Below are 26,666 nucleotides of genomic sequence, written 5' to 3'. Positions count from 1 at the left end.
CTTTGGGCAAACCCTAATGGCAGGATGACAGCATAGACACTGCACTCGGGGCCCCTGAAAGGGTAGCCCTGAGGAGGGTATGACCAGCTGCATATGGGTCGACACCGCTATTTCCCATCCCCAACAAATCAGTGCCAGACAGGTGGGTAGTCGGCTCAATGTCCTAGAACATGGAGCAAATTGCCTTACATGGTCCTAACAATATCTGGGGGCTGTGTCCTCTACCCTCTCCTGCTTTAAAGACAAAAAAGGGGGAACTGTGGAGTGCCCCCGCCCATCGCCTACAGCGCTCATCTTAAAGATGGCACCTAGCGGAAGCTCACTAAGCGCTCGAAGTTGTAAACAACTTTGAGGAAGTGGTGCGCGAGGAGCGTGGAGAGCACGGGAACATCACATGCAGCCAATCCCTACCCGAGAACTGATTTCCGCACACGTGGACAACGTCCCGATTGGCCAGGGGCCCTTTATAAGGTCCTAGGGTTGGGGAGGAAAAGAAGAGCTCCTGTATTCAGAGCCTGGGGAAAAAAAGTGCTGTAAAGAAGACCGTCTCTGGAGTCGTCAGTTGCGCGGCAATCAGTCACCAAGAAAGTGAGCCTCTTTGAAAGCTTCTTAGCAGACTGTAAGTTGCATGAGGTTAATAGGAGTGCTTGACATGCTATAACTTTATTTGTACCTTATACAGCAATACCTTACATCATCAAAACAAAAAGGAAAGCACTTTACTTTGGGCAATCTCACTAAAAATAAATATGCATTTTCTTTTATTAGGCAGGTATTTTGGATGGATTTATTCATGTTGCTTCTTTTTATCTTATGGATTCTCTCTTCTGTTCAACGGAATCTATTCATTCTTTAGTGCACACTTATGTTTTATTTCTAAAAGTGTGATAAATCTTAAGTTACATCTGTAATTTTGATGGGTTCTCCTGCGTTTCATGGCAGAGGTACAACACCTTGTCATGGGCTGTGCTGCTTGCTGTTCATACTAAGATACACTAACAAAGTACTTTTGCAGAATAGAAATGCTTCGTTCATACTTTCAAAAGTGTATTTTAAGGGAACCAGCAGTTGGCATAATGGCTATGTCGCTGGACTCCCACGTGGTCGACCGCGGTTCGTGTCCCGGACCCAGTGGCTTGAAACTCACGCCGGGCACGTGTGCGTGCGTGCTCAAGATCCTGAGAGGAGAATGGAGGAGAAGGGATTGCGGCGTGACCATCCCCCCTGGGGGGTGATTTCTCACTTTCTGTCTCTATGTCTCTCTCTGTCTGTCTGGCGAGCGCACACGCCCTACAGTGAAAATCTCTCAAAAAAAAAAAAAAGTGTATTTTAAGCTACCAACACAGAAAATAAGTTCTTTTTCTTTATGTAAATGTTCTCCTCTACTTAATGTACCAATTTGTAAGGCAGTTATTTCAGTTTTCTTTTTTTGGGGGGAGAGGTTTTTGCTACAGGCCACATGTGCTCGCCAGAAAGAGAGAGACAGAGAGACAGAAAGCAAGAAATCACCCCCCAGGGGGAATGGGATGAGCAATCCCTTTTCCTCCATTCTCCTCTTGGGATCTTGGATATGCATGCACATACACCCAGCATGAATTTTAAACTGCTGGGTCTGGGACTTAAACCATAGTTAACTACATGGGAGTCCAGTGACATAAACATTATGCCATCTGCTGGTCCCGTCAAACATTTTTTTTAAATAATAAAAAAATATTCCAGGTAATTATTTGTTGCCACAAATGCAAAGAACTCTCTCTCTCTCTGCATATATATATATATATATATATGTATACATATACATATATATATATGTGTTATATGTGTGTGTGTGTGTTCTTTTCATTTTTCCTTGGCTTTTCTTCTTTATTTTTGGTGGATTTGGTTTTCAGGATATATGTTCTCAAGGGCAGGAATACACTTGCCTGTTTTTGCTTCCAAACTGAACATTACAACAAAACACCTGATAAATGTGTGGAATGGTTAAATGAGTCAAAACAAACTTCACACTTACACTGCTCATGTCATTTACTGATTTATTAATTCTTTCAACATTTTTATCAAGGTTTTTATCATGTGCCAAACACTGGGTAGGGGGGATTCAAAATAGCCAGTATCCTGGTTCTGATGGGATGTATTTTCTAATGAGTGGGAGACTCAGAAGATGGGACCAGAGGGCTGATTAGGGTTGGATGAGGAAAGACAGAGAAGTGAGACAGTGGAGATGGTAACTGCTGCAGCTTTAGAGATGTTCTGCAGTGAGATGAGGGCTCAGCTAGATGGAAACCTTGCTCAGTGGAAGTCATTGTTTTTGTTATTCAAGTGGAAAATTTGCATTCTTCCTTGTGAAATTTATGTATTTCTTAGGAATTGATAGTAGGAAAAAACTAGTGGCAGGAGGAAAGTTTCAGGGAAGGCACTGGCTCCACTTATTTTTCTTCTATGTATTTTTTCTTGTATATTAAATAGTCACCTATTTTACGAAGGTGACTAAAAAGAGAATAATATTAAAATAAAGTTACTTTTTTTTATAAATGTTACTCATACATTCAGCAATTCCATCTGTTAGTAAACTGTTCACTTTTACACTAACATTGTATAATTTTAATGTAATTTTATACCTCTTCATTTTGTTTTTAGCAATGTTCTGAATTGTAAGTTTTGTTTGTTTGCCATATGGTATGTGTGCTCTCCAGAGAGAGAGAGAGAACGAAAGTGAGAATTTGCCGACCTAGGGGATGGCCACACTGCAATCTCTTCTCCTCTATTTTCCTCTTGAGATTTTGGGCATGCACCCTGCATGTTTACCAAGCTGGAAGGTCTGGGACTGGAACCGTGTAGCTAACCATGTGGGATCCAGCCACCTTAACCTCCATATCACCTGCTGGCCCCCAAATTGTAAGTTTTATATTATCCCAAATATCAGTCAGTGTTTCACTTTAAAGCGATTGATCATCAACCTAACACTGTCACATCACAAAATGAAGAAAGATAGCTAAAACTGTTTTATTATAAATGTACACAGGTGTTAAAATGGACTGTTCTAAGGACATAAATATTATGATTTAAATAATGCAAAATATAAAAATCTACATTTAAAGTACAAGAGTCAATTGAAAAGGTCCATATAATATGATTGCATATGACCTAGTTTAATAGCAGTGCACTTTTAAAATAAAGTTTAAATGATTATTGTTTTTAACACAGTCTTGCCTCATCCTCCCAACTGGGACTGTAAGCATACACTAGCAAGTCAGGCTTTTCCAAAGACAGAGTCTTGCAATGTTGACCAGCTGTTAGCACATGATCTTCCTGCTTCAGCCTCCAGAGTCCCTACTATGACAAGTGCATACTACTACAGCTGCCTTTATGTTGTCCTGGGAACTGAACCAGAGACTCCAGCCTTAGGAATAGAGTGTTGTAACAACACACACCACCATAGCTGGGCCCTTATTGAAAAAAAAATTCTAATTTGATTATACGCCACAGTGTGTCATAATAGCCATATTGATAGGAGGAGAACATGCAGGTTGAAGAGGACACCAACCCAATCGTCCCCATTATCGGGACCCTGCCAAGCCATTGGTGAGTCATTTGACAGACAGCCGAAAACCCTGCGAACAGAAAGTGAAGTCAAGAGCAACAGATTGAGCAGCACAGGAAATGAGGAGCGCTGAGGAAGGTAAAGAGTGAAAACCTTCTAGAACAAAGATGGGCAAACAGGCTGACTGTCCCAAAAAGCAGTGGCATGTTCGTTGTACGACCCATGTTCCACCTACTCAGTATACACGTTTGCAACAAAGTGAAAGGTAGAAATAGAAATTATGTGGTGAAAAAATTTTGTTGACCTTAGAGTTCATTACAATTCCACCAATACAGTCACGGGACAGACTGTATTAAGGATGTCGATCTTCTTATTCCTAGATGGACCAATAATCTAGAATACTTCAAACGAGGTTCAATGTCTAAGGTAATTTCAGGACTAAAAACCTCTGATCTCTGATCTGCAGTTGCCTTCTTTTGTCATACTGTTTCTTCTTCTTTTATTTATTTATTTATTTTTAGATTTTGCCATAGATGACGTGAGCTCACCAAAGAGGAGAGAGATAATAAGAGGGAAGGTGAGAAATCACCCCCAGGGGGGATGGTTGTGCCACAAGCCCTCCTCTTCCAATCTCCTCTTGAGATAGTGGGCATGCATGCACACGTGCCCCTTGTGATTTTTCAAACTGCTAGGTTTAGGACTCAGACCTCAGCCAACCAGGTGGGAGTCCAGCAGCTTAACAACCAGGCCACCTGCGGACCTCCTTACTGTTCTTTCTCAATGTACTTAACAATAGCTTCCAACAGACCAGAAAACTCTAAATCCATTTGACTTCTTTCTTCCCCTCATTTTACATGTCCCACTCACCTTCTATAACTTCTACCTTCACGATATACCCAGACATGGCCACTTCCCACCCTCTCCAGTGACTGGTATGATTCTGTTTCTTTCACGGCCTCCCACTGTGGTCACCAAAATGCAGAGCAATTTTTAAAAACTCCAGTAGCTCCCCATTTCCTTCAAATGAAAAGCTAATGTTGTTCACACAGGAAACCACCTCGTCCTCTTTATACTCCTGGTTCCCATGTCATTTTCTCAGTGACACCAGTCCTGACCACCTCATTTAAAATTCCCACCCAGCCCTCTGCTCTCCGTCTAGCGCACTCAAGTCCCTTTACTTTGCTGTGATTTTTACAGCTCCAGTTACCTTCTATGATACCAGAAAAGTTATTTATTTCTTTTACCGTTTTTTTTTTTCTCTCCTGCCTGAAAAGTAAGCAGAGATCATTTTCCATTGGCTCACTGATAAATTAAGTACCCAAAAGCATTTCTGTCATTTAAAAGATGTCCTGTAAGTATTGGTTGACTAAATTGTTATTTTTCATCTATTGTGAAAATGCTTTTGTACCTGGGGTTTACTAAATAAATACTTTACTGTGTGGTAATTTTTTTATACATTTATAAAAGTAAATAACTCACAGTGAACTTTTTTAAGTTTCTTTATTCTATGAGTAAAAGAGGCAGAGAAAGAAAGGCCGTTTCTGACAATGTCTTTTCACTATATTCCATTCCCCAGCCCCAGACAGGCTGGATCATGGGCACAACTGTGCCTGGTGCAGTCAGGGAGATTTCTGTCCTAGCTGAGAACCAGCAACCTCCCCATACGCAGCTGCCTTGCAGGGTACCATGTTTGATGGCCATGCCATTGTCTGGCCACTTCATACATATTTTTTTATTAATCATTATTATTGTTTAAAAATTTGCTATAGGGCATATGTTCTAAAGAGAGAGAGAGAAAGAGAAAGCCACCAGGTTTTCAGGACTCAAACCATGACCACCACACCACCTGTTGGCCTCATCATGCATACATTAATAGAGGCAAAATTTACATAAAGTAAAATGTGTAGGTCTTAACTCCCATTTCAAAGACTTTGGACAAGGGAGTACATGTGACCCACCAGACAAGTTATAAAACAATGCAAATATCAACTTGATATTTCTATCACTCTTAATTCATTTAGTTTACTCTAGTATATTATATTACTTCATATAATAATATAACAAAATTGAGTAGTATGTACTTTTGAATCTTCTTCCCTCATCCTTAGGTCTTTGAGAGTTTTATTCATGTCGTAGCATGTACCAATAGTTTAGTCTTGGAGCAATTTATACTTTTCTCATTTTTATTCTTCTAAACAAACTGTAACTCACAAATTAGAATTGTCACCTTTAGATTTTTCAAAAAGAATCATTTATTCTACTGTGGGCTTATAGAGGTGTGCCATTTAGCATGTTTGATACAAGCAACATGTTGATTGATAAGACACAAACACAGTATTTAAGATGGGCACAGAAGAGTGGCTGGTGGATTTGCTTTTGTGATGACCAATGTTTCCTCTTGTGTACGCGAATTCCCTCTCTGAAAGGGATGACGGATGAAAATGTGTGTGGATTTATCTAATCTGTCCCAGTACTTTAGAGCCTCTGACTGTCTTAAAAGCTCCTGGTGCTATTTACTCTCTGTTTCACCTCCTCCACTCCAAGGCTTCCCGGTACCATTCATTTTGTTTAACAAATATCATTATGGATGCTCATATTTCCAGCAGCTCTGGCAATTTTATAAAAGGAGCCTATGTAGTTTCAGCAACCTGACTTAAAGTGATCCTGAAAATTAATTTTCTGTGCAACTTTTGCCATTTGTGCCAAACTGAATTCAGGCTGAGCTGGTTTTTTTTTTTTTTTTTTTTTTTTCAAAATGCTGGACCCAGTCTGTCTCACTTGTTGTACACTTAACTGTGGTCAGATACCGACAGCACGGACTCTGGGTCATGAGTGGCAAATGTAATAATGTTAATAGGTACACTATTTAAAAATAAATAAACTGACTTTACTTTTAAAGTTAAATATAATTATGGAAATTGGTCTTTGGTGTTGAAATATCAGAAAAAGCTTTTCTTGAAATTATTTTAAGAAATGATTTATAGAGAGAAGAGATTTCAGAACAATTCGTATTTTCTTCAAGTCAAGCTTCAGGGAGTCTCTTAGAAGAGCCTCCTGGCTGCCCTTCATAGCTGATTTCACAAATGCAAGATAATCTGAGCTAAGTTTTTGAATAGTAAACTTAAAGATTTTACAAGAGACTTGAAAAAGAGTTGAACAGAGTAAAGTATTTCTTTTAAAAAAATAAATTGCCAAAGAGCATGTACATTTATCAGAGAGAAAGTGAAAAGTGTTTTCTATGGGGCATGGTCAAGTCCCAGTCCTTTCTCTGTTTCTTCTTCTAGGATTTTGGATGCACACACATGGGTTGGCATGTTTCCAAATATGCTGGGCCAGCCATGGTCATGGTTGGCCAAATGAGATCCGGCCACTTTAATCATCACACCTCAGGCTGGCCCCAGCATTTCTATTGGTAAGCAGAACTGGCAAAATTACTCATTTAACTACAGCTAGAACAGAGAAGGAATTGGACTATGAGATGCTCCACCATTCAGAATTGACTTTCTAAACATTGATAAAGGGGATTTTCAAAAACAATCACCTTGATAGAAAAGGGAAGAATGGTTATAAATTAGAGAATGATGTGGGAAATGAGAAATTTAAAGAAACTGACTCGTTTGAGGCACAAAACTGGAAAAAATGGAGTAAGTAGAAGTTTAGAGAAATTATGCCACAGGCATATGAGGTGGCAAGATGGTGTTGAGGTTCAAGCAGGTCAGGCTTGAGTTCTTAAATTTTTTTAAATAATTTTTTATTTAACTTTATTTATTTATTTACTTATTTTAATTTTTACCAGAGAGAGAGAGAGAGAGAGAGAGAAAGAGAGAGCAAGAGAGCAAGAGAGGGAAAGTGAGAAAGCAAGCCGCCAGGTCTGGGACTCAAACTATGGTCAGCCATGTGGGAATCCAGAACCCTTAACCACCATGCTACCTGCTGGCTCCTTGAATTCCTAAATTTTGAGGGCTGGCTGAATAGCTCTTAACTTTTCTAAATCTTATCACACACTGGACACTTCATTCTTGAATTGCTCACGTAGAGTTCCTAGGATTTTGTGAGTCAGTACAGCTAATGGCATTTGTTTTTAACTTTTTGCTGGTTGGAAATTGACAGTCCACTAACTTTACTTCCAAAACTATTTTGAGATGTGTTTTACAGCATTTCAGATCTCATTTCGTTCCCGGTTGTCTTTTGTTAAGATATTGATTAATGCTTATGACAAGGATTCCAGGTGATGAAGCTCATAGCTCAGTGAGTTCAGGGGAAATTTTCTACTGTTATTATCCAATTGGATAAATTTCTGTTGTGAGGCTAACTTACTTACTTTTTTACCTAATGCCAATGTATGCTGAAATGCTAAGGAGAAAGGACACACATAAGCTCTAGCTGTAGATTGTTTCTCAGATCCCAACATTTGGTTTTCTATGGAACGCCCAGCACATAGGCAGGCAGTGGGGCTTTACGTTTACTGTAGTAACTGGAGAAACTGGAAAATAGTCTATGCGGACTCCTTTTTGTCCTTGGTAATATTCTCTTAAGAGTCTTGGGTCCAGAGTTGACAATATATTTCAGCAAAGTCATTCTTATTAATATTAAAAAATGGAGGGAAAAGCTACTCTGCGACATGAATATGGAAATGAGCCAGATGCCAATGATCATGTAGTCTGATCTTTCTCCTATTCCTCAAAGACAATAAGAAAGAGGTAGAGGATTTTACAATGCAAATGGCTGCATCAAGTGCAAGTGCATTCATTTTTCTTTTCATTTGTCCTATTAACTGAACATTTGTTTTGAAAATGATGGAAGAATTATCTTTTCAGTCAGTTCTAGTGTGTGTGCACACCATAGGTAGGAATTGTATATACAACATCTTAGTCCCTTGTAAGATGAGTGCAATTAGATAACAGCTTGATAAGAGTTCTCCTTCTATTTATAAATGAGTGAGAAAACACAAGTTCAGAAGGACACTAACTTTATTGGAGACTTATGAAGATACTTTTTTCTCAATGAAAACACACCACTTCTAAAGGTCAAGTTTACATTCTGGTTTTTGTGTCTCTTTTCATATCATCATGTTGGCATGCCTCAGTAGGAAGGATAGACGTAACAGTGTGACTTGTGACAGATTTCATTAAAAATAAAATATTCTTCAAGATAAAAGCAAAATAGAGGGAAAAAATGGGGTAAGAGAGGTGAATAGCCTCATGAAATTCAGAGAACTTTGTTTGCTTTGTAAAGACCTATTGTTTCAAATGCAGTAGCTTCTTGGAATTACTGTGCTCCTAGGTATCCGTGGCAATGAATAGCAATATACATGTGTATGAAGAAGTAAATGGTGTGCACAAAGTGGCCTTTTAAATCACCGCCTAGAGTTATTGTAAAATATTGACTTTCTTGCAACAATAAATTCACTTTTGGGGTTCTCAGCCGCCATCTGAATTCCGATGTGATGTAAATGAAGAAGTGACACTTTGTGATTGGCATTCTCCTTCTCACTGCCAGCACTCACTGGGCACCCACACATGGAATGCCATTGATTTGTATGCAGTGCTAACTCACTCTGCCCACCAGCTAGCTCTGCAGCAGATGGATTTGACCACAGCCTCTGATAGCATGCAGTAAGTAATTTCTTGTTGAACTGTTTACTCAAGTGCTTGACTTTTTGACTCTGTTTGCTAACGGCTCTACAAACTGAGGTCATAAAATCTACCCAAAGCCATTCTTCCTTCCAGTTCTCCATTATAATCTCTTCGGGCTAGTATGGACAATTGGTTTTCTTTGAAAAGAGGCCTAGGCTTGATGTTTTAATTTTTATTTTTCAGCTGGACAAGAACACACACACACACACACACACACACACACATATATATATATTTCCTTAGCTATCATCCTTCCTGTTATTTAAAGTTTCTACCATTTATGAAGATCATCTTGATTCTACCTAGAACTTCAAAATTAAAAAAAAGGCCAGATATTACAACACATACTTCACTTTATAGGCAAGATGTTAAGCACATGCTTGAGAGAAAAATTGTAATGTGGGAATTATGAAGATACATAAATCAGGTTATGATCCTCTTAACACTGAAGATTCTGAGAACAGTCCATATAAAACTACAAGTTGTAGTCACATGTTGGAGATTTTCTTCCACTACTATACCCTGGAGCAAATTTATTCATTATTTCTTTGAATTGTATATGGAATTCCAGACTTGCTCAATTGTGACATATGTGCTTTCTCTTAATTTCTTAATTTATCTTAATTGATCAAATTTGCTAGAATTAGCTGGATGAATATAAGCTCAGGGAAATAAAAATTTGACATGTATTTGCTTAGAACATTCCAAAATTTTTAAAAAGAATGTTGAAAAAGGCAATTATTTTCAAAGTTTTTTTTACAATATACTAAGAAACACATCTCTATAATCTGAGTCCTCTGTGTACCCAGGTATTTTGCTAGTTGAAAGTCTCATAAAAGGCTTTACTGATAAGTTAACTCCTTACATTTCATGTAGTGATATATACACAAACTCTTCAAAGTTTTTATTTTTATTTTTTTATTGGTAGTGAGCGACTGTGATAGAGAGAGGGAGAGAGAGGAGAAAGAGAGAGAGAGGAGAGAGAAAGCACCCTCCAAGGGAGCATGGCCATGCTGCAATCCTTTCTCCTCCATTATTTGTTTCCTGTCGGTATACTGGGCATGCATGCAGATGCACTTGGTATGTTCTTAACTGTGAGGCCCAGATCTACTATTTCTTTTTCTTCCCTCACTTTCTTGTACCATTTCATCTTTACTGCCTTTTTTTTTTTTGGATATATTGACTAAAATTTAGAATTTTATATCAATTTATCTCTTGATTTGTTTACCTCTTTATATACCTTAATAATTTGGCTAGGGATTGCAATATACAGTTTTATTTTTCTTCACAATCTTCTACTGTTGTATCAGCTCATATCAGAAAAATTGCAAGCACATGTATATTTTGACAATACCACCACCCTTTAGATTGTAGTTATCTTATAAGTATACAAGTATGCATTGAAAATGCCACCAGAAAATGTTATGGTTTGAGTTTTAAAGAGTTATATGAATTTTGGTGGGGTCAGCAGATGGCATAATGGTTACATTGCTGGACTCCCACATGGTTGACTGTGTTCAAGTCCTACCTGGAGACTTGAAAATCATGCCAGGTTACTGCATGTGTGCCCAAGATACAGGGAGGAGAAGGGGGGAAAAGAGATTATGGCATGATCATCCTCCCTGGAGGGTGAGTTTTCACTTTCCTTCTCACTGTCTCTATCTCTCTCTCTTCCCACTGAGCACACATGCCCTAAGGGAAAAACCTCTTAAAAAAAAAAAGAATTATAAATACTTTTATCTCTATTTATTTTTTAAAAATTTTGATTATTAGTATTTATTATAATTTATACATTTAATCACTATAAATCCTTTAGACTGTAGAGAGATTTTTACTCAACATGATATATGCCACATGCCAGGCAAGATGAGAATACTATATACTCATTTATAGACAATAAACATATCTGCATCCCACAAATGTCTTATATTTCCATTTTTTCCCAAGTCTCCTTTCTTGCACTCTTCCCCTCTCCCACTCTCCTTCCATTTTGTCCTTAGTGTCCATAACAATTTTTAATGCTTTTATGTCCTCTAGTCTTTCAGTATCTACCATAGAGTATAGATAGTTGGTATATGTTAAATGGAGATGTACAATGTCTCTGTTTCATAGTCTGACTTGCTTCACTCAGCAATAAATCTTCCATGTTCGTCCACTTTCTATCAAATGCCAGGGTCTTGATTTTTTTTTTTTATGGCTGAATAGTATTCCATGGAGTATATATGCCACACTGTTTCCATCTTTTCATCTGTTTGTGGACATTTGGGTTGGTTCTATGTCTTAGCAATCATGAACAATGCCACATTTTTAATAAAGAATAAACCTAGTCTTTAATGTTAGATTGTCAGGAAAGTGATGACATATTTTTCTATGGAAAAATGCTTCATGAATTTCCCAACAATTCATTGCTTCTCATTCCTTTCTAAAGGTACAAATTTCCCATTTGCATCATTTCCTGTTAGTCTTAACCACATTCAGCATTGTAGTGTGGATATGCTGGTGGAAAATTGTCTTAGTTTCATTTTATTTAAAATTTTCTATAATATGCCCTCACTTAAAACAAATGAACAAACAAAACAAAACACAACCCTTTATTTATTTATTTATTTATTTATTTATTTATTTATTTATTTATTTATTTATTTCATGAGAGAGAGAAACTGAAGGACAGTACCCTCCATGGGGTCTTCATGCCATAATCTACTTGAGTCCCACCTAGCCAGAATTATTAGTATGTGAATACATTCCTGGTGTGTAGAGAATGGTCCTTAAACACGAACTAGGACTTTTTACGTTACCACTGCATCTGCCACTCACTGCATTACGGCCTGGCCTCTGCCTCTGTTCTTGAAGAATACTTTTACTAGACAGAATTCAGAGTGACAGTTCTTTTCTTTAAGCATTTAAAAGAGGGCTTTTACATAATGATAAAAGAATCAATTCATACAGAAAATAAAGGCATCATAAATTAGATTTGCCTAATAAGAAATTCTGAAACATGAAATAAAAATTTATAAAATTAAAGTGCAATATACATTAGTCCATGATCATAGATTTTATGCCCCTCTTTAAGCAGTTGATAAAATATCTAGAAAAGATAATAGAAACATAAACTTAATTGATATTTAGAGAACATTTAACTCAACAAATGCAGAATTAGCATTGTTTTTAGATGCAATCTGTTATCTTTACCAAGATAGATTGTACACTGGGCCATTAAACAAGTCTCACTCTTTTCTGGTCTAAATCTCTTCTAATGAGAATTTGCAAGTGCAATTGTTCTCCCTCCATAGATACTCTGTTGTTTTCCTTCCTACATGCTGTTTTCTTCGGCTACTTTGAAAATATTCTTTTTATTTTTGCTTTTCTTAAGTTTGACTAAGATGATATGCCCAGGTGTGGTTTTCTCTACATTTATGTTTGGGTTTCTATGAACTTCTTGCAAGTATAAATTTATATCTGAAATTCAGTGCTGGAAGTTTTTAGCCATTCTATAGACAAAGACTTTTTTTAATGACCCTTTTTCTCTCTCCTGTCATTTGGAAGTGCAATTAGCCATAGCTTAGATCTATTGATATTATCAGTAGTGTCTCTGAGGCCCTGACTAATTTAACTCAATCTTTTATTACTGTAGCTCATTTATATTGATCAAGTTGACTAAATTCTCTGTCATCTCCATCCTTATAGTCAATTCAGTAAATATTATACATTAGACTATCTCTGTGTATTTTAGATGATAATGTGGAGACCAAGGGGAGATCCCACTAGTTGCCAAAGAGAAACCCACAACCTGGACTAAGTCAATGAGCACAGTTGCCTCCATTCCCTTACCTGACCCTGTTTAGAAAAGGATAGATGACTTAAGTCAGGTGGTTTGGTAGCACCAAGCCTCTCTTTGACTCTGGTGTAAAGGCACTCTCCACTCCTGGCCTTAGAGTTGTGATTATTTAACCCTGACCCCTAAAAGTAACATTTCTTTTAAAATGTCTAGCAGTCATGACACATCGATGCTCAGATCCCTCTGAGTTTCCTATTTCATTTGGATAAGTATAAGTAAACATTCTCATTATGGCCTAAGTGACTCTAGAGTGTCCCCTTACCTGACCTACCTTTTGTATCCTTCTCTCATACCTGCCTCTTGCTCACTCTACTGTAACCATTGGCTTGTTCAGTCCTTCTCAACTATGTTGGACCCATTCTAGCCTCCGAATGATTTCTTTGGTTTCCATCTGCACACACGCAATGCTCTTCTTAGAGGAGTCCTCAGAGCTTCCTTATTGATTGCAACCGAGTTTCAACCCAAATGCCATCTTATCAGAAGTTTTTCTTTTTTATATCTAATAATCCTATCAAAGATACCTTTCTCAGTTAATATTCATTACCTCTACTCCTTATTCTGTTCTGTTCTTACACTGAACAGACATAAATATACATGTGTGCATACACAACCATACTCACATTCTTCTTAATGCCAAATGAATGTAAGCACGAAGAGAACAGACATTTTATCTGTTTTGTTCTCTGCCCAATGCCAGAGTATCTGGTATACAACACACACTCAAAAGATATTTGCTGTTTTAAACCAACAGAAGTTTCTACATGGAGTCTGAGATTCATAAAGAGCAAAAGGTGTCAACAGATGATGTACTCTGAGGCCTGAATCGAAGTATGTCTAAAACTAGACCTATCTTTCTAACTTTGCAATCTTTGAGGCAATATACAGTTTATAAATTCTGCCTTGCTCTCTCTCTCTCTCTTTTTACTCCTTAAACAAGTTTGGATTGTTTTCTGTTCCTTTTTCCAGAAAAAAGGAAACAATATTCTTTATTATTAGTGTTAGTATTACTTAAAATTTCTATTCTATTAGTGGAATGATAATAGACATTCTATATATTATGAATATACCACACAAGATGATATCCAAGTGTCATTTATCAACATCACCTATAAACTGGTTTGAAGATGAGAGAAAATTTTCATGTTCACTGAGTAATTAAAGTAAAAGCAAATTTCATTGTGTAAATGTGTGTAAACTATTTTTTACTTTTATGTTCAGTTAACCACTGAGAGAGAAAAAACAGTTATAAGAACTTATTTGTATAAGTCAGTTTTTTTTTTCCTTCAACATAAAGACTTTGTGCTTCATTTGAGATACTAAGAAAAAGCATATGGAAGGACAGAGAAGCCTTTTATAAAGTTTTATATTTAAACATAGCTTAGTTTTATAGAAAAATACCATGTATAACTATATTTAATTACTAGAAAAAATAATATGCCACATAATCAAATTAAATATATTGCAGATCCAGGAACAAACAAGTGCTATTTAATCTGAACGTTTAGAGATAAGTAGATTTTTCAAAAGATAAAAGATGAGTGCACTGGGAAAAGATAAGGAATGAAAATGATAGGCTATGTGAAAGGAATTAAGGATAACCCTTGGCATGATTTAGCATAGTCCTATGTATGTGTGTGTGTGTGTGTGTGTGTGTGTGTGTAGTCTATTGATATTCTATTGTTTCTATTTCTTTGGAGAATCCTGACTAAAATAATGATTAATTGTAGCATCACATCCTGGATGGGATTCTGGAACAAAGAATATAAAGTAAAAAGTAAAGAAATCTGAATAAAGTATGGACCTAGTTAATAATCACGTGTCAATATGGGTTTCATAGATTTGGCAAATGCACCATATTAATGGAAGGAATTGTGTACCAATAAGGGGAATTGGCAGGCTGTAATGGGGAAGCTCTCAGTATTCACTTGGGATTTTTCAGTAAGTCTAAAACTATTCTAAAATATGAATTATATAAAATAAAATCTTCATAAGTAATTTAAATAATTAACCAAGCTTTAGATTTATAATAATTGAAAATAAAAAAAAAATTAAAACTTTAGGAATGGAACGCTAATTTAAAAAGTGTGTATTTGTAACTTCTATCCTGATGAGAAAACCAAGGTCTAACATCTTATATTTACCCAAAGACTTGCAATTACATTTGTTCATTTGAAACCTAGTGTTCTTAACTCTAAATTAGCTTGTTTCTGTATTTAACTAAAAATGAATTCTTCACTTAAAAAAGTATTTACAGGTGCCTGCATTGCTGTATCAGCTCAAATTATTTGCATTCTATTACTAAAACATGTATAAACATAAAATTATATATAAATTCCCACCTCAAAAATAATTATAAATTAGAACAAATTTAAGAATTATATATAGTTCTCAATTTGGAGTAAGATCTTAAAATACTTTGACAGCAGGTCCAAAGAGAAACCCACTAAAATTTAACCACCAAAATTAATGCTATCGTTTATTGTTTTTATTCACTTATTGTTTTATTGATTTATTTGCTGATCACAAAATAAACAGAGTGAACTTATACTAGTATAGGTCGCTTATAACCCAGTTCTTTCATCTTCCTTTTTTATCTTTTCCTATTTAAATCACACTAAATTTTCATTTATATTTTACTATGACATTATTCAGAATTCACATTTTATAAACAAATAAGTTCACTGAATAATTCTACTAGGTTACAAACCTGTATTTTAAATAGTTAGGCAAATGCTGCCACTATTTTTTAACATAGTGTGAAACACAGTGAAAGTGTGAATCATTACATTTTGAATTCTAGAGCAATCTGAGATCCATACACTTGGTTCCAGACTTCCTAGGAACATGATCACGTCCAGATAGGCACTGTGTCCCCAGTGGATTTACATCTACTAAAGACAAATGTAAAATGCGATGATTGTCTAAGTTCAACTATGCTCAGTCTTAGGAAGCTTCGAAAGGAGGTCGTGCTGATGAACCTGACAGGCAGTCAGCTCTCAGGCTATTCGATACTGGGAATTTGGGACAGAGCAGACTTACCTTCTTTCTTTTTCTTTTTTTAAATTTTTAAATTTTATCATTATTTATTTTATTATTTATTTATTTATTTATTTATTTTAGGATTTTTGCCTTAGGATTTCATTTTCTTACCAGAGAGTGAAAGAGAGACAGTGAGAAATCATACCCCTCCCCCCTGCCCTCCGGAGGAGATGGCCATGCTGCAATCCCCACTTTTCTCCTAGGATTCTGAAAGTTTGATGGAAATATTGCATATCGAGTATTTGTGTGGAAAGGAATACTAGAGATAAGGAAACCAGGCAGAAGGAAAACTGAATTTCAGGTATGAGAGGGTAAGAGCCCCAACTAGGTCAGAGAAGTAGGGAGGTAGCAGAGCAACAAGTCTTGCCATCTAAGGACAGGATGTTAATGTTATTAAGGTTTCACTTCAAAGACCAGAAGAATGATCAGAAGATATTGTTTTAGGTTTCTATTGCTCCCTTTAAAATGACTATAATCATAGCAACAAAAAGGTATTATTTCAAATTCTGGAGGAGAAAATCTGGACACTGCATCGCTGAGTTCTGCTCAGGCTCTTACTGGCTGAAATCTAAGATGATGTAGCTTCGATTGGTTGCTGATGGGGCTCTAGGTTTTCTTCCACAGTCTCTGGTTTTGTTCGAAAACATTTTCTTGTGGTTGTAGGATCAAAGCTGCTGTTTTCCTTCTAGTTGTCATCTAGGACCCACTGTCAACCTCTATAGGCTTCCCATAATTCCTTGCTAAGTGCTCCCTTGAGGAAGGTTCCTAGACAGTTTTTGCTCTCTTCTAAACCAGCTGAAATGCAGTGTCTGACATCCTCTTGAGTGATTATCTGAAGAAAATTCTGAACTTTAAAAAGCTTGTGTGGGGACTAGCAATTAGTGTAATGGCTATGTCTCTGGACTCCCATGTAGTCAACCAAGGTTCGAGTCTGGACCTGGTTGCTTAAACTCATGCCGGGCGCGTGTGTGTACGTGTCCAAGATCCCGAGAGGAGAATGGAGGAGAAGGGATTGTGGCATGGCCATCCCCCCTGGGGGGTGATTTCTCGCTTTCTGTCTCTCTGTCTCTCTCTGTCTTTCTTTCTGGTGAGAGCATGCACCCTATAGCAAACCCCCCCCCCCAAAAAAAAAAACCTTGTATGCCCCTCTAACCAACCCCCCCCCCCAAAAAAAAAAAAGCTTGTGTGATTAGATCAAGCCTATCCAAATAATCTCCATATTTTTTTAAGAGAGATTTTTTTGCTACAGGGCAGGTGTGTTCACCAGAGAGACAGAGAGAGACAGACAGAAAGCAAGAAATCACCTCTCCCAGGGAAATTGCCATGGCCAATACCTTCTTCTCCATTCTTCTCTCAGGATTTTGGGCATGCATGCATACGCACCTGGTGTGTTTAAGCTGCTGGGTCAGGGATGCAAACTGTGGTCGACTATGTGAGTTCAGCGATGTAACCATTATGCCATCTGCGGATACCTAAATCTCCCTATTTTAAGGTCAACAATTGATTTGGGACCTCCATTGCATCTGCAAATCCCATTAGAACAGCACCTAGGTTAGTGCCTGATTGAATACCTAGGAGAAGGGTGTCCACGTCCCTCCCATCATGGAGTTGGGTAGGGTTCATCTTAGAATTCTACCTCCCACAGACACCATTAGAAAAATATGAAGTTTAGATGAGTGAGCACATAATCTCAAATAGTAGTTACGATTTTCAAACAGAGGCAAAATATTACAGAGATTGCACAGATAATGTAAATGGGTAAAGATGCTTGAGTGTTAGAAACTTACAGCAGAGGTAGCACCACAGAGAGGACAGGGCCATGGAAACTGAGTGTCTAGAGAGGACCCAGATACAGGAGTTGTTGAGAGAATAAATGCTCAGCCTGCCAGATCTGGGGCCCTTTTAAAAGAAGCCAGAGCCAAGGTCTATATGTATCTCCTGATTTTTAAATGTTGGCAACTATTTCAGAAGATTTACAACCCTGAACAGGCCAAAATTATGTGGGCCAAACAAAACAAATCTCGGGGCAAAATCTGGCCTGCAACCTGCCAGTTTTTGACCTCTGGTCTGCAACAGTAAGATTGATTTTTAAAAATTGCTTATTAAATCATTCCCATTAATGTGGAGTCATACCTCAAACTGGCATTCAGAATAACTTCAACTTTTTTCTAACTATTGAGCGACCTGAAAATTATACTTTCATACTTCTCTAACTTAATTTAAAATGCCCTAATTATAGGTATTTTGTAAGGCTATAATGATGAAAAACTGAAATTTTAAATGTTGCTATTTTTAGCAATTATTAAGAGGTTTCTAGAAATTTCATTTGATTAGTGTTGCAAGTAATTGTGGCTGAAAGTAGAACTGTGGAATTTGTCATGGAGTTTAATTCAGATTTATGAATAGATGGACCAAGAGGAAGATAAATAACAAACTAAACCTGTAGCTGTTTTGTTTCCAAGCCTCACTCCAGAACAAGACTCTGGCACACACATCCTAATCTGCGTTGTGCTCCATTGTATATCTGTTAACAGTATGTGTGGTCAAGTGTATGTGTGTATCTGTGTCTCAGTGTGTGTGCATATGTCTATGTATATAGGCATGTTCATGTTAGAAAACACACTGACACATCATAATGACCAAGAATAAAACTTGCATCAGATTCAATAAATTCACCACCTTCCATTCTTGACTGTAAGCAGTATCATTAAACCCTCCAGGTTTCATATTACTCCCCTGTCAAATGTGGCTAATAATATTATCCACCTTTTATGGTTCAAAATAATACAAGGTAAAGTACTTAAAGCCGAGTCTGACTTCTGGCAACACTCAATAGATATTAGATAATATAATTGAACATAAACATATGTATTCATACAGAGCCATACATGTAATTTACAGAGAGATGTTTATTGTAATAGAGGATCATATCATACAATTAACAGTGCCAGAAAAAAATGTGATCCAAATATTTTACTTGCACTGTTTTAGTTACTTTTCAGATTGACATAAACATTATTATGTTACTTCTTTTGATTAGTGACCAGGTCTAGAAAAAGAACATCTGAAAGGGGGAAGATATTCTCAAGGTCACTGTGAGGGGTATTTATTGGAAAACTAGTGCTGAGAGCAATACTCAATTAGGTGGAGTGCGTAACAGGAAACTGTGTGCATCTGCGGATGGGATCCCTGCAGACGATGACATCAGCAGACAAGATTTCAGCTGCAGAGAATTGTCTCGGTGTATCAGAATCACAAATTAAGATCTTCCATTCCTGAATATCACACACACATACCGGGCCATTAGAAAAGGCCTAAATCTTAAGTGTCAATAGCCAGGCGATCAGGATATTTGCTTTTCCACCCAGTCAATAAAGCACTGAATATTTACCCTTGAGAGAGAGCAGATAGTTTGGCACAAAGGTGAAATAAAAGAAAATGTGAGATTGATGAAATGGGTCTTTGTCACAATTCTCAGGTTCTTTGTGGTCAAGTTTTGCAGTGATCAAATGTCAAATTCAGGAGAGCTTTTGCTTTCATGTTTTCTGTTACTTCTGTACGTAATTTTTTTCAATGAATCAGGTCTCTTGTACTGTTCAAAGATCTCCTTCCCTGTTTCTCATATTCATCACTATTTTTAACTATTTCTCCTCTACAGTTCAAGCCTTTGTTACCCACTGCCTGGACTATTTCAACAGCATTAGAATTGATTTTCCTGATTCTGGGTCCTCCATTTAGATATATATATTGTTCTCTGTGTTTTCAGAAATAAGAAATACCTCTATGCAACACAATGATTATTATGCCTGTCTGTTCTCTAAACTTTTATTAGCTCTTTAGTGTCGATATATTATCTAAAGTCGAATTACAACGTACTCCCCTTGTCATTTATATTTGCATTGCAGTCCAATGAAAATACTGAATTTATCCTGGAGCTTTTCAGTTCTTCAGATTTGGGTTCCAATGCTTTAGCATTTTAGAGTATTCTTGTAATTCATGTTCTACTCACAGGTAGAAAGCTTATAGCCCCCAAGTCCTACATCATGCAAAATCCATTCCTGATAAATAATATTATGATTGTAATAATAATGATCCTCACTTATCGCTTTGCAAAGTGATATGCATCATATATTTGGATGAATGCTTCACATAAATTGTCCACATCTGTGCTCTATAAGCTTTTTCTGGAACACATCATTTCTATCCTTATTTTGCCAATGAGGAAATTGAACTTTGGTGATGTTAAGAATTCTTCCAGTGATACACAGCAAATAAACAGTAGAACTAGTACCTGCATCCATGTGTAGAAATTTATTCATGCATTTGTAAACATATTTTTTTCTTCTCCCCTTGCCATTAATTGATTGTATTCAGTTCTATCTTTCTCTTCAATGAACTATCTAGAGGTTAGAGGTAGAGACAGACCTCTTTGATCTTCCCATGTCTATGAAAATTATGTTCAATATTTTTAATTAAATTAAATAACTCCCATTCCTATATAACCATATAATTTATGAAAACAGATGCAATCTGAAAAACATCCACTCCATATGTTATGCCTTTTCATCCTCTGTGTGAGATACACATTGGATACCATCCCATTTTAATAGGTAAAGAAAACGAAGGTTCAGAGATGAAAAATTCTGTCCAAGTTAACATAGTAAGTGCTTGAACAAGAATACCGATATTCTGTTTCTGATATAATCTTCTGTTACTTTCCTTGAGCTTCCATTTACTGTAATGCCAACATTGTATACATTGGAAATACTCTCAATATTAGAATAATATCTTTTATGAGGATGGTTGACAACATCAAAGTTAGGAAGAAAGAATTGTTCCTAATTCTCACTGTTTTGCAAACTGGGTAATTTATACCATCTGTCTTTAATTTAACTGATTCTTTCCTATGTTGTTTTTATTTTCCACAGTTTTTGTTTGTTTGTTTGTTTGCTTGTTTTAATTTGCTATTCCTTGTGTGTACTCACCAGTGAGAGAGAGAGAGAGAGAGAGAGAGAGAGAAGGAAAGAAGCTTCAGGAGGGATGAAGACTCTACAACCCCTTCTCCTCCATTCTCCTCTCAAGATTTTGGCATGCATGCACATGCCACTTTTAGGTTTTTTAAGCTGCTGGGTCCAGGATATGAACTACACAATCAGCCATGTGGGACAGAGTTGCCTTACCACCATGCTACTGGCTGGCTTCAAAGAAGTTTTAATTTCAGTTTTGTATTATTTTATGTTATAGTTTTTGTTTGGTTTATCTTAATCTTTTTATTTGTAGACATACTCTATTCTTATGGTGAGACTTTGTATTTTTATTTTTCATTTAAAAGCATATTCATGGTTTGCTCATAGAATTATTTTTATAGTGGCCACTGTAAAGTTTTTGTAAGATAATTCCATATCTGTGTCATCACAATGTGACCATCCACTGATTGTCTTTTCTCTTTAAATTTGAGATTTTTTTTGGACATGGTAAGTGATCTTCAATGTAGCTGGATGTTTTGGATACTACATCATGAGACTCTGGAGCGTACGTAAACACTGTTTATAGCGGTCCTCCTCCAGCACAGAGACAACGATGATACATAGCCTGGCTATTACAGAGCGGCTTGATAGCTTACATTCCCCAGTAGGTTTTGGCTTGGAGTGGGCTGGGTGCCTCAAGCTTGCAAGGGGGTATGTGAGGATGCTCCTCACTGCCAGGAAGAAAGAAAGCCCTGCAACCCCACTCAGCCTTCTCTGCAACCAGCCCAGTGAGGGAACGAGGTGCCTCAGGAAAGCAGAGCAAAGCAGGATATCTGGGCTCCCAGCGTGGAGCTGACCACTGTGATGAGGAGCTGTGGTGTTGTTCATGTTGTTGGGATGTGTTAAAAGTATCTGTCGTCTGAAGTTTTTCCATCTTGTTAGGATGTCTCTTTGCTGGTCTTTTGACTAAATAGAAGAGCTTCTGTTGGATTTTTATTATTATTATTATTTTATTATTATTGTCTGCACACTGGTGTTTGCAAGTTGATGTTCTTTAGGCCCAGAATGCAATAATTAGGCATATCATAGACCAGGGAAGTGAGCACTATGTAACTCCTGGAATCTCCCCTCTTTTAGAAGGCCTTACTTTTCCCTTTTATCTTTCAGAGTCTCCTTCTCTTCATTTTATGTATAATTTGCAGATTTTTTAGTTAGGAAGAAATGTATGTATTCGATTTTGTACTGAGGCTAGACATCATATATAGTCATGAGTGGCTTTACCAAATAGAGGATATTTAAGTCTTCTAGTTGAATAAGGCAAGTTGAAGACTGTGGAGTAGGGGACCAGATCTAAGTCCAGTGCAGGCCATTATTTAAAAAGTTGGTCAGAAAAGAAAATAAAATCAGTCAATGAGACTGAATGAGCATGTCCAGAGAGGAAGCGCTCAAAACCAGAAGGATATGATTTCATGAAAACCAAGATCTATATAGAAAAAATATTTAAGAATGTGGGAAAGACCAACTATCAAAGCTGCTGAAATACTGAACTATGATGAATATTAAATATGAATAATTTATCTTGTTTTACAAAAATTACTAGTGATCTTACCAGGCATATTGTGGAATAGTTGGCTTAGAAATATGTTATCGGATTAAACACTGTATATTGAAGACAAAACTATGGAGACAATAAAAACCAACCAACCAAACAACAACAACAACAAAAAACAGTGGTCATCTCAAGTTAGGGATGAGAAAGGGATAATTGGTCCATTGAGCAAAGAGAATTTTTAGGTGTTGAAATTATTCTGTGTGCTACTATAACGGTGGATGTATGTTGCTATCTATTAATCAAACTCCCAGAATTCACGACGTGAAGAGTAAAGTGTAATGTAAAGTCTGGACTTTGGATAACAATGGTGCTTCAGTTCAGGCTCACCATCATGACAAGCACACCACCCTGCAGTGTGATGCTGACAGTGGAGGCACTAAGGGGGTGAGGGGGTGGGATGGAAGGGAGAATATGGGAACTTTGTGTTCTGCTCAATTTTGCTATAAACCTTAAGTTACAGTAAAACATAAAAATATTTTTAAAAAGAATATAAATTTTAAATTCAGCATTTCCAGGAATAAACTGTGTGTGCTACTGAAGAATTTGAAGTGGAGACTCATAGTCATTTTCAAGAAGATTTGCTTTGAAGAGAAGCACAAAATACAATGGTAACCAAAAAGAGAAGTGGAGTCAACAGAAGGGATTTTATTTATTAATTTATTTTTATTTTTATTTTTTTTTCTCCTCCATGATGGCATATACTAAAACAGACACAGCAGAGAAGATAACACTGAAAGTGGGTGAAAGAGAACACAATTTCCAAAGCAACAGGCATGCATAATGAGAGGGATAAGACCCAGGTGCATGAGAGAGGAGGTCTACATCTTAAGAAATAACATCTGATAGAGAAACAAGGACAACCATTTATGTGGAGGGTCGAAAGCAATAGTAACACAAGAGCAGAACTTTATTGGAGAAATGGCGCTATTATTTATCTTTTAAGTGATTGATTGACACTTGAGACCGTTTTGATGCTATATTTTCAAAACCATGAATGCTAAGAATTTGTCCTGAGACTCAGATGAAATACAGCATGGTGGTTTCTCCTTTTCCAAAGTCAAAATCTAAATCAGGTTGATATTTACTATGAAAATAGGACCATAACATAAGATTAGTAACGTGAAGATCCTATTGGGAATATAATTCCTGGAAAAAATACAGAAAATAAGACTTATTTGAACAACATAAACATATGTTGGCATATGTAGAAGGCACTGTAAATGACGGAAACCCAATAAACTATGTTTATTTCCTTTGAAATGCCCCAAAGAAAAGAACAGACATTTCCATAGTGTGCTCATTTAGAGCCATTTACCATATTTAGTATTTGGTAGGCCAACAGCAATTAGCTTCTTTTTCCTTTGTGACTGATTTAAATTTTGTAAAACATGGTAGATCATATTTATTAACTACCTAAGCTATTACTTTTCTCAAAAGAATTTTCTCTATTTCCTTTTCCTTGTCTACAATTTTGGTCAAAAGAATGAACCCCATTAAATGCAAGAACAATAGACAACACTACTGGTTATTTCAGTGACAGATAAGTTAGTCTCAGGGAATGAAGTGCCGGTTCAGCTGTGAAGTGGTGTGATGTGATGCTGGAAGCTTCTGAACATATTTTATGCTTGACAGTAATAATATTGAATTAATATGTCTCTGCAAGGCTTAGAAAATCTGGTTCAAATTTAGCCCAATTTATCAAGGTTTGGCAGAGTTATAAGAATTAACAAATCATGCGGCGACTTAAAATTAGCATTATGAATATTTAGGAGCTGTTAAAACTGTGGAATAAATATATAAAATGTCACTGTCATCATATAAAAACATAGTTTCAAACATAAGAGAGAAGGGCTTATTACACAGTCCACTATGGTATAAAACCTAGCATTTGGGTTTGCTTTTGTGATCAACGTCAATGTAATATTTTCTTTTTCAGGAATAGGGTATCCTCTGCATCTGCTACCAAGATGAGAGCTCAGGATAGCTTGCTACCCTCTGATCGGATCTCCCTTTTCCCTACGTCTTCCACCTAAAACAAAAAATAAAGCAATGCTTCATTCTTTTAACAATCAGGAAAGAGCTCTTCTATAAACTTTTCCTCCACTCTCTCGCCATAGAACTCAGGGAAAACCTGAAGGTTATATTCAGTTATTTAAACTACAAGGAAATAAAAGTGAAAATGCAAATTATTTTGGCAATGAAACATATACAATTGTCTATGAGAAAATTGTGGAATTGTTTTCATTTTACTTCTTTGGTCTGAAACTTAAAACAACAACAACAAAAATAATTTATCCTCATGAGTAGGATGACTTTCTTTTCAGAAAAATGAGGTCAAATAAATTGAATGGAGTGACAGATGAGTGAATGGGCCCACAGAGAGCTTGAAAAAACGTTGCTTATGACAGGGATGGAGAACCTTGTGGAAAGATAACTTCGTTTTTCTTAAAAAAAAATTTTAAGTGAGTGTGTTTTCATGAGGTGGCTTATATATATTTATAAAGATTATTAAAAATTTTTTTATCTCAAAACAAGTTTTATGTTTTTGGATTGTTTTATTAGTTTATAATTTTTTTGATTGGTAAGTTGTTTCATTCAAATCCTTTTATCCTTCATCCAAGTTTGAATTATCTTGATAATTTGAGTTTTCATTTTATATTATGTGTATAGGTTAAGCATGGGCAAATTTCTGAGGTGATATTTTTAAGTATGAAAAATCTCCTTGCTTACTTGGCATTAAATCTGCCTTATTTGTCTACTTTTTATCAAATTCAAGGTCTCATTATTCTTTATGGCTGAGTAGTATTACAAAATATATATGTTCCCCATCTTTTAATCCATTCATCCACCCTTGGAAATACAGGTTGATTCAAGTCTAAGTAATTGTGAATAGTGTTGCAATTAAGGTAGATTAAATGTAAATCAGAAATTATAATAAAAATGATAATATTTTTAAAAAGAAAATAAAACAACTATATACATTTCAAGTTTTGGAATATTTAAATGCTATCAATTGATATTAATTTTTAAAAATAACTCATTTGTAAATGTAATTCATGAGCAATCTTTGGTTTAAAAAAAGATAGCAAATAATGGAAATCTTGTTAGGTAAATTAAGAAATAATATGCTATTAGAAATGCAATTGTGGGGGACCAGCAGTTGGTGTAATATTTATGTCGATGGACTCCCAAGTAGTCGACCATGTTGGAGTCCCAGACCTGGTGGCTTAAACTCATGCTGAGTGTGTGTGCCTGTGTGTCCAAGATCCCAAGAGGAGATTGGAGAAGGAATTGCTGTGTGGCCATCCTCCCTGGGGGGGGTGATTTCTTGCTTTCTATCTCTCTGACTTTCTGGTGAGTGCATGTGCCCTATAACAAAAACCTCTCCAAGAAAACAAAAAACAAAAACAAAAACAAAACAAATGCAGTTGTGAAAAAGGTGAATTAATACTAATTATAGTAAAAAATGTAAGACTTTTTTCTAAAATTTTTGAAACATAATGACGTAAAAATCTAGTTCTAACGAGTGGAATGAATGATGTATAAAAATAAAACAAACAGAAAGCAACCTCTTTACAATCCTGTCAAGTAATAACCAAACAGTTTTTTTTTTTTTGGAGAGGTTTTTGCTATAGGGCGCGTGTGCTCACCAGACAGACAGAGAGAGACATAGAGACAGAAAGCGAGAAATCACCTCCCAGGGGGGATGGTCATGCCGCAATCTCTTCTTCATTTTCCTCTCGGGATCTTGGGCGCTCACGCACACGCGACCGCGCGTGAGTTCTAAGCCACCGGGTCCGGGACACGAACCGTGGTTGACTACGTGGGAATCCAGTGACATAGCCATTACGCTAACTGCTGGTTCCCATAACCAAACAGTTTTGACAGATTTTTTATTATATTCTTATTTATATTTAATCACTGTACATCTTTACAGCATACAACATAGTTTTCCCCACTTTCAATCAGAAGTAAATATCTTGCATTTTTTTAGAAGAAACCCAAAATTGAGGTCATAAATCTGGGACCAGAA

Source organism: Tupaia chinensis, unplaced genomic scaffold, assembly GCF_000334495.1.
Source record: "Tupaia chinensis unplaced genomic scaffold, TupChi_1.0 Scaffold000057_1, whole genome shotgun sequence".
Lineage (NCBI taxonomy): Eukaryota > Metazoa > Chordata > Mammalia > Scandentia > Tupaiidae > Tupaia > Tupaia belangeri.
This window is presented reverse-complemented; position numbering follows the sequence as displayed.